The sequence below is a fragment of the Aquarana catesbeiana genome, linkage group LG04 (assembly GCF_042186555.1).
Source record: "Aquarana catesbeiana isolate 2022-GZ linkage group LG04, ASM4218655v1, whole genome shotgun sequence".
Lineage (NCBI taxonomy): Eukaryota > Metazoa > Chordata > Amphibia > Anura > Ranidae > Aquarana > Aquarana catesbeiana.
In genome coordinates, this window is record NC_133327.1 from 98706383 (window position 1) to 98713442 (window position 7060).

At 43.4% G+C, this 7060-nt stretch overlaps 1 pseudogene; it reads left to right on the forward strand.

The window, feature by feature from the left end:
- Positions 1 to 245: 245 nt before the first annotated feature.
- On the forward strand, positions 246 to 364 carry LOC141141716 (5S ribosomal RNA; annotated as a pseudogene).
- Positions 365 to 7060: the final 6696 nt, after the last annotated feature.

Sequence of the window (7060 nt, forward strand, 5' to 3'; positions counted from 1 at the left end):
AGGCACCCAGAAATAGGGTATTTGTACCCCAGGCTAAGATTAGCGCCATAAAGGAACTGATTTAGGTAGTCAAAGCAAGATGATTTTCTCCTATTCAACTTTGCGTGAGGTTGTCGGGAAGGATGGTGGCTTCATTCGAGGCCGTTCCTTATGCTCAGTCTCATTCTAGACTGCTGCAAAACAGTATCCTATCGGCTTGAAACAAAGAGTTCAAGCTCTACATTCCCAATGTGTCTGACTCCAAAGCCTACGGCCACATCACCCTGATAGTGCTCGATCTCATCTGATCTTGGAGGCTGAGCAGGGTCGGGCCTGGTTAGTACCCGGATGAAAGGCCACCTGCAAATACCAGGTGCTGTAGGCTGATTGCACCAGAGCCTCGGTTTATGGTTTACATCCAAAAAGTCTGCAAAGGGGAAAATCCTTCCTTCAGTTACCTGGGAAATAGTAACAACATATGCCAACCTTTTTTTGTTTAGGTTGGGGGACAGTCCTGAAAGAGGCAGCTGTCCAAGAGAAGTGGCCTAGATCAGAAATGAAAAGAAAGGGGGGGGAAGGACACCTTAAAGTCGTCCAATAGTAGGTTCTAGGGTGACAAACGGGGGGAGGGGAATTCCCTCCCACTGTGGTAATTAATCAGATTAATATGTCTCTCATGTCACCCGTATCATTAATCATATAACTCAGTGGTATGTAGCTGACTAGCTGTCAAACGGTTGTTCAATGGACCATAAAGCATATGTAAGAAAGGGAAGGAAGGGGTCAAGAGGAGATCCCCCCAAAAAAAGATGGTCCGCTCAAGAACAAACAGTTGAACCTACAAAAACTTTATTGTGTCACAATATGTAGAAACATAATCCAACAACCATGTGTATTTAAAAAATAGGGCAGATAAAAGTCCTATTGTGTGCTGGTGGCCACCACAGACATTACACATATATCTCATGCATTCATGCACTCACACTCATCAATTAAAGTCACTAGAGACCCGGGTCTATACTATTTCACTGGAATTCCAGAGCTGGATTGGCTACATGAGTGGGTAGACTAGGTCCTTGTAGCTAAAGTGCAAGTGCTAATACACAACAAAAGTCCCCTCGGATGTGAACCAATGGCTGGTTAGACATATGTATGTGTCATTCAACCAGAGCCAAGGAAGGAAACGGTGTCCTGATTGTGTGGTGAACAATTGCAACTCAAGCAACCTCACATAGAGGGCTTTTAAGGATGGACGGAAAATGGCCATAAACAAAATGCCTCATGAATGTGAGGGTACATTTTAGCTCACCGTCTGACGTCTTCAGTGAAGAAGGAGTAGAGCCCAAAGGAGTTGCTGATGGCCGCGTTCGTGTGGGTTTGAAAACACGTTCATGCGGTATTAGCTTGTTGTGGGCATGAGCAGGTTACTTCCGGGTATCCTCCGGCAGAAGGTAAGGTGAGTCACAAGGGTCAAGATTGTTAGTGTCTCATATCCAATGGTATAAACAATCCGGAGAGACGCTCGGCGTCCGTGTTCACCGCAGAGGTTTCACCTGATATCCCAAATCTTGATTGATCCGATCAGGATCGTTAGGGATGTTCACATCCAATTTGGAAGGATATTGTAGTTAGAGTGTGAGAGTCTGTGTGCCACCTGCACATGGGTCAAATGCTGAGCGCTTTCGCTTGTTGCCAAGCTTCTTCAGAGCTAATGTGGTATCAGTAGCTGGATGTTTAAATAGCCAGAAGGCTAGTGTTCAATTTCCTGTCTTCATAATTAACACCTGAATACCATAGCTTGACCATAATTGCAATCACCAAAAATGTGCCAATCACACCCATACATACATCTATTTAGACAAAACCATTGAGGGTAGTGGATACATAAAGATTCAATCTGATTGACTTGTGTATGTGGTCAGATTTGAATATTGCATCTCTTACCATCATGAAATAACGGAAAAAGGCTTGTCAAGCAACTGCTATCAATACATAAAAGCCAATTGAGGAATGCTGCATTTCCAAAAACAGACCGTGCATATATAACCATATACTAAATAATAATAGTAATAATAAGATAGTCAAAATAGTGATATATGGAAGCAAGAGGGAACAGTCTATTGTTCCGAATTAAATTGCAACACATATCAACATCCTGACAATAAACAAAGATGTCCCAATAGTTGATCAAAAATTGCATGGCATACACACACGGAATGAAAATAATGAGTATGAATATATGCAACCAACCATCGCTTTGGCCAGATTAAATGGCAGCTCACGTCCCATGTATTGTCATCCACACACGGGATAAAAACATTGTTACCAGTGAGATTGCCTGTGAAGTCGCATGAGACAACTTAGTACAAAGTGATTCCGGATAGTCCGGATATGTAGTTACATATAGGCATTACACTGGTATTACCCGCACATGGAACAACAGAATAATCTGTTGTACAGATTATAATTTAAAATATGAAAATTTCATAATCTGGGGGCAGTGCGGCTTCAATTCAATCAGTTGGTTGGTAGCCAAATGATCGAGGCAAGCTGGGATGGAATGAGGTCATGGGCCACTGTCTTGCATAGGTTACGTCTCACATGTCACTCGCTGATATTCGTGTAGAGAGCAGAGACATGGTCGTGAGCAACACTACACACAGTCAATTTTCTTTAAAAGCTGCCCGTTATGGGCAGGAGAAGATGTGGATCCTCGGTTAGAACCAATCAATTTTCGGATGGGAACATTTAGATTATGAATATTTAAGTCATTGTTCCAAAAATGGAGATAAATTAAATTCATTGTTCAATCCAAAAGGCTGCATGCTGTTTAAATAGAAGATCCACATCTTCTCCTTCTGGCATAAGATCTTATCAAAATCTCCACGTCTATGGGGCAAATTAAGCTTGTATATACCCTTAACCCTAAGGCCATCCGGTTTACCTTCATGTTTATCAAGAAAGTGCAATGATAGTGGCCGGTCATCATCCTTGTTGATAATACTTTGGATGTGTTCGCCAGTTCTGACTTTTAGCTCTCTTTTGGTCTTGCCAACATAAATAAGGCCACACGGGCAGGTCAACATATAGACTACCCGTGTGGTTGTACAGTTGATAAAATTATTGATTCTAAATTGTCTTTTATTGTCAGAACTGGCGAACACATCCGTCCTATCCACGTGCCTACATATATGGCATCTACCGCAACTGTACATACCCCTAAGGGGTGGAAGGTCAGTAAGCCAGCTGCGTTTTTTAGGGCGGGTGTACTCTGAGTGTACCAAGCGATCCCTTAAATTTGTAGCTCTACGGGCAGTGAGCAGAGGTTTTTTGCTGACAAGCTTTCCCAAAATGGGGGCCTCAGATAAAATATGCCAATGTCGGCCCAGAATTTCTTTGATTTGGTCCCACTGGGTACCAAATTTGGTAATGATTCTAAGGGGAGGGTGGCTTGAGGTTTTTGCTTTTTCTTTAGTAGAGTTCACCAACAAAGACGATCTATTTGTCTGTAGTGCTCTTTTTCTAGCACGTCTGATGTCCGTATGCGAGTAACCCCTATCACGAAACCTCCCATGTAGGTCATACATTTCCCTGTGGAAATCCCCCTCCTCTGAACAGTTCCTTCTTGCGCGGAGGAACTGTCCCACGGGGATACCCCGTTTCAGAGATGCGGGATGGTGGCTGGACGCTAGCAGTAAAGTGTTTGCCGCTGTGTCTTTTCGAAAGGTTTTGGTATGTAACTTATCATCCCTGACAAACACCGTAAGGTCCAGAAATGACAATTCATTGGTGTCATACGTATATGTTAATCTAATATTACGGTCGTTGTCATTAAGTTCATTAATGAATTGTGTCAATTCAGATGGCAGGCCGTCCCAAATCATGATCACGTCATCGATGTACCTCAGCCACAAACGACAGTGGCTGAGGTACATCGACGAGGGGTACACACACTCAGACTCCCAAAAGCCAAGGTGCAGGCATGCATATGATGGGGCCCATGGGGCACCCATCGATGTGCCCCTAATTTGTTTGTAGTATATCCCAAGAAATTGGAAATAGTTGTTTTCTAACATAAATTGCAATAGTTCAATGATAAATTCATTTTGGCCTGCTAATGACGGAAATTTATTTTCCAAAAAGAATTGTGTCGCTGCTAGTCCCCATCTGTGCGGAATTGATGTGTATAACGACTCCACGTCAATTCCGACCAGTAACATACCTTTGGGTATCGATATGTCTTCCAGGTGCCCCAAAACATCCCGTGTGTCCTGAACATATGATGGTAATTCATGTACAAGTTCTTTAATCAGTGCGTCCACGTACTTACCGACCCTCTCGAGGGGACCCTTTACAGCTGATACAATTGGTCTCCCCGGGGGGTCGGTAATGGACTTATGTAGTTTAGGAATTGTGTATAGGGTAGGGATGTTGAATTCACTGACTCTGAGGTATTCGAGTTCCCTTTTGGTAATTAGACCTGCTTCAAGGGCTAGTTCAAGTTTAAAGTTTAAGTCTGATATCATTTGGGGAAAAGGGTTCTGGTGTAGACGTAGATATGTAGATCCATCACGGAGAAGGCGCATGGTTTGCTCCTCATATAGAGTATGTGACATAAGGACCGTGTTGCCTCCCTTATCGCTTGCTTTAATAACAATATCCTTTGCATTTTCTAATTCCCGTAGGGCCCTTCTCTCTTCCCGGCTAAGATTGTCATATCCTTTATATTCCCAATTGACCCCCATAAGGTCCCTTTTTACTTGTTCCAAAAAGAGCTGGATATGTCTATGTTTGGACAGGGGGGGCATTTTTTGGGATTTAATCGTCAGTTGGGATGGGCGGGGGCAGCTAGGCGACACTTGGGTGGCTTCCCCTTCTGAGTTCCACTGTTGATTTTCATCAAGGAGGGCTATTAGGGCTTCGAGAGAGTCGCGCTCTTGTTTGTCTAGTTGGTCCATGTCTATATCTTGGGTGTCCCTCTTTGCATGCCAGTACCTAAAAATTAATTTCCTCAAGAACAAATTGATATCTTTGAAGACCTCAAATTCGCTCATCGTTGTAGTGGGGGAGAATGTTAGGCCTTTTTGCAGCAGTGAAATGTGGTGGTGATTTAAGGGGAAATCTGATAGGTTAACAACCTTCAGATCAGATTGTATTTGTTCTGAGTGGTCACTAGATTGATTTACTTCGCTATTTAAAGCTTGCGTGGCCCTGACCTGAGTTCCCTTTGATTTTCCCTTCCTTCCTTTCCCTTTCCCCGGTTTCCTCTGTTGGTTTGAGCCTGGGTCTTGGTCATGGATGTGGTTGGTTGGGTGCCTGTCCTGGGGATGGTGTCCCCTTCCTGATCTAAAAAAGCCACGGTTTTCTCTGGTTGTTCAGGGTCACTGTCAGTAGATGTATATCTAGGTCTAGATGTACCTGATCGATTTCTCCTGCCCTTGCGTGATCTACTCCTCCCTCGAGGTACTGTGGGGTCAAAGATATCTCCTTTCTCCCAATCTAAAAGGTTTTGCTTAAATTTCTCTTGTTTAGTGATTTTAAGGGTTTTTTGTGTCTTTTCAACCTCCTTCTTGAGCGAGTCATTGTATTTGTTGAAATCCTGATCATTTTTATATGGCTCTAGCAGCTGTGCACTGATATCGATCTCTTTTTTGAGGTCATCCAATTGTATTTGTTCTTCATTGATAATCATGTGCAGAACTGCTAGTCCACGATCAAGACAACTTTGTTTCCATATTTCCAGGAACCTCGGTGTATGTAGATGAGCAGCAGGTACTACTCTTTCCCTCAGCCCTCTAGGAATAACTTTATGTTCAATGTGGGACTTCAATGAGGAAATGTCCCATTTCCTATTAAGGAATTTTATAGTTAATTTTTTATGATTCTTAAACAGTTTTTTAAGAGTCTCATCATGGTTGGATGCAGCTGGAGTTTCACTGGAAAACGCAGACTGTATCTCTAAGTCAATCTCATCCGCCAGTACATACGCCATTGTTCCCGGGAAGGGGAGGAGGAGGGAAACCAGGAAAGGAAAGAGGGTCAGGAAGGGCGGAGAGAAAAGGGGGGGGGAGGAGGGAAAAGGGGGGGGAAAAAAAAAAAAAAAAGGGGAGGAGGAAAAGGGGGGGGGGGGGGAACAGGGGGGGGGGAACAGGGAGGGGGGGGGGGAAGGAAAGGAGGGAACAAGGATTCAATCACAGGATTTAAAGCAGTTGCTCAACAAGCCAATATAGATATGTTAAAAACATGGTTATAGAGTCTAATCTTAAACATATGCATTTGGGTGTGCTATTAAAAACCATGGGGTGGATGCCGTTACTGCCTGACACGGAGACTAAGGGTCCAGAAAGGAAGTCAAATCCTACAATGATGCATATGAAAAGAAAGGGGGGGGAAGGACACCTTAAAGTCGTCCAATAGTAGGTTCTAGGGTGACAAACGGGGGGAGGGGAATTCCCTCCCACTGTGGTAATTAATCAGATTAATATGTCTCTCATGTCACCCGTATCATTAATCATATAACTCAGTGGTATGTAGCTGACTAGCTGTCAAACGGTTGTTCAATGGACCATAAAGCATATGTAAGAAAGGGAAGGAAGGGGTCAAGAGGAGATCCCCCCAAAAAAAGATGGTCCGCTCAAGAACAAACAGTTGAACCTACAAAAACTTTATTGTGTCACAATATGTAGAAACATAATCCAACAACCATGTGTATTTAAAAAATAGGGCAGATAAAAGTCCTATTGTGTGCTGGTGGCCACCACAGACATTACACATATATCTCATGCATTCATGCACTCACACTCATCAATTAAAGTCACTAGAGACCCGGGTCTATACTATTTCACTGGAATTCCAGAGCTGGATTGGCTACATGAGTGGGTAGACTAGGTCCTTGTAGCTAAAGTGCAAGTGCTAATACACAACAAAAGTCCCCTCGGATGTGAACCAATGGCTGGTTAGACATATGTATGTGTCATTCAACCAGAGCCAAGGAAGGAAACGGTGTCCTGATTGTGTGGTGAACAATTGCAACTCAAGCAACCTCACATAGAGGGCTTTTAAGGATGGACGGAAAATGGCC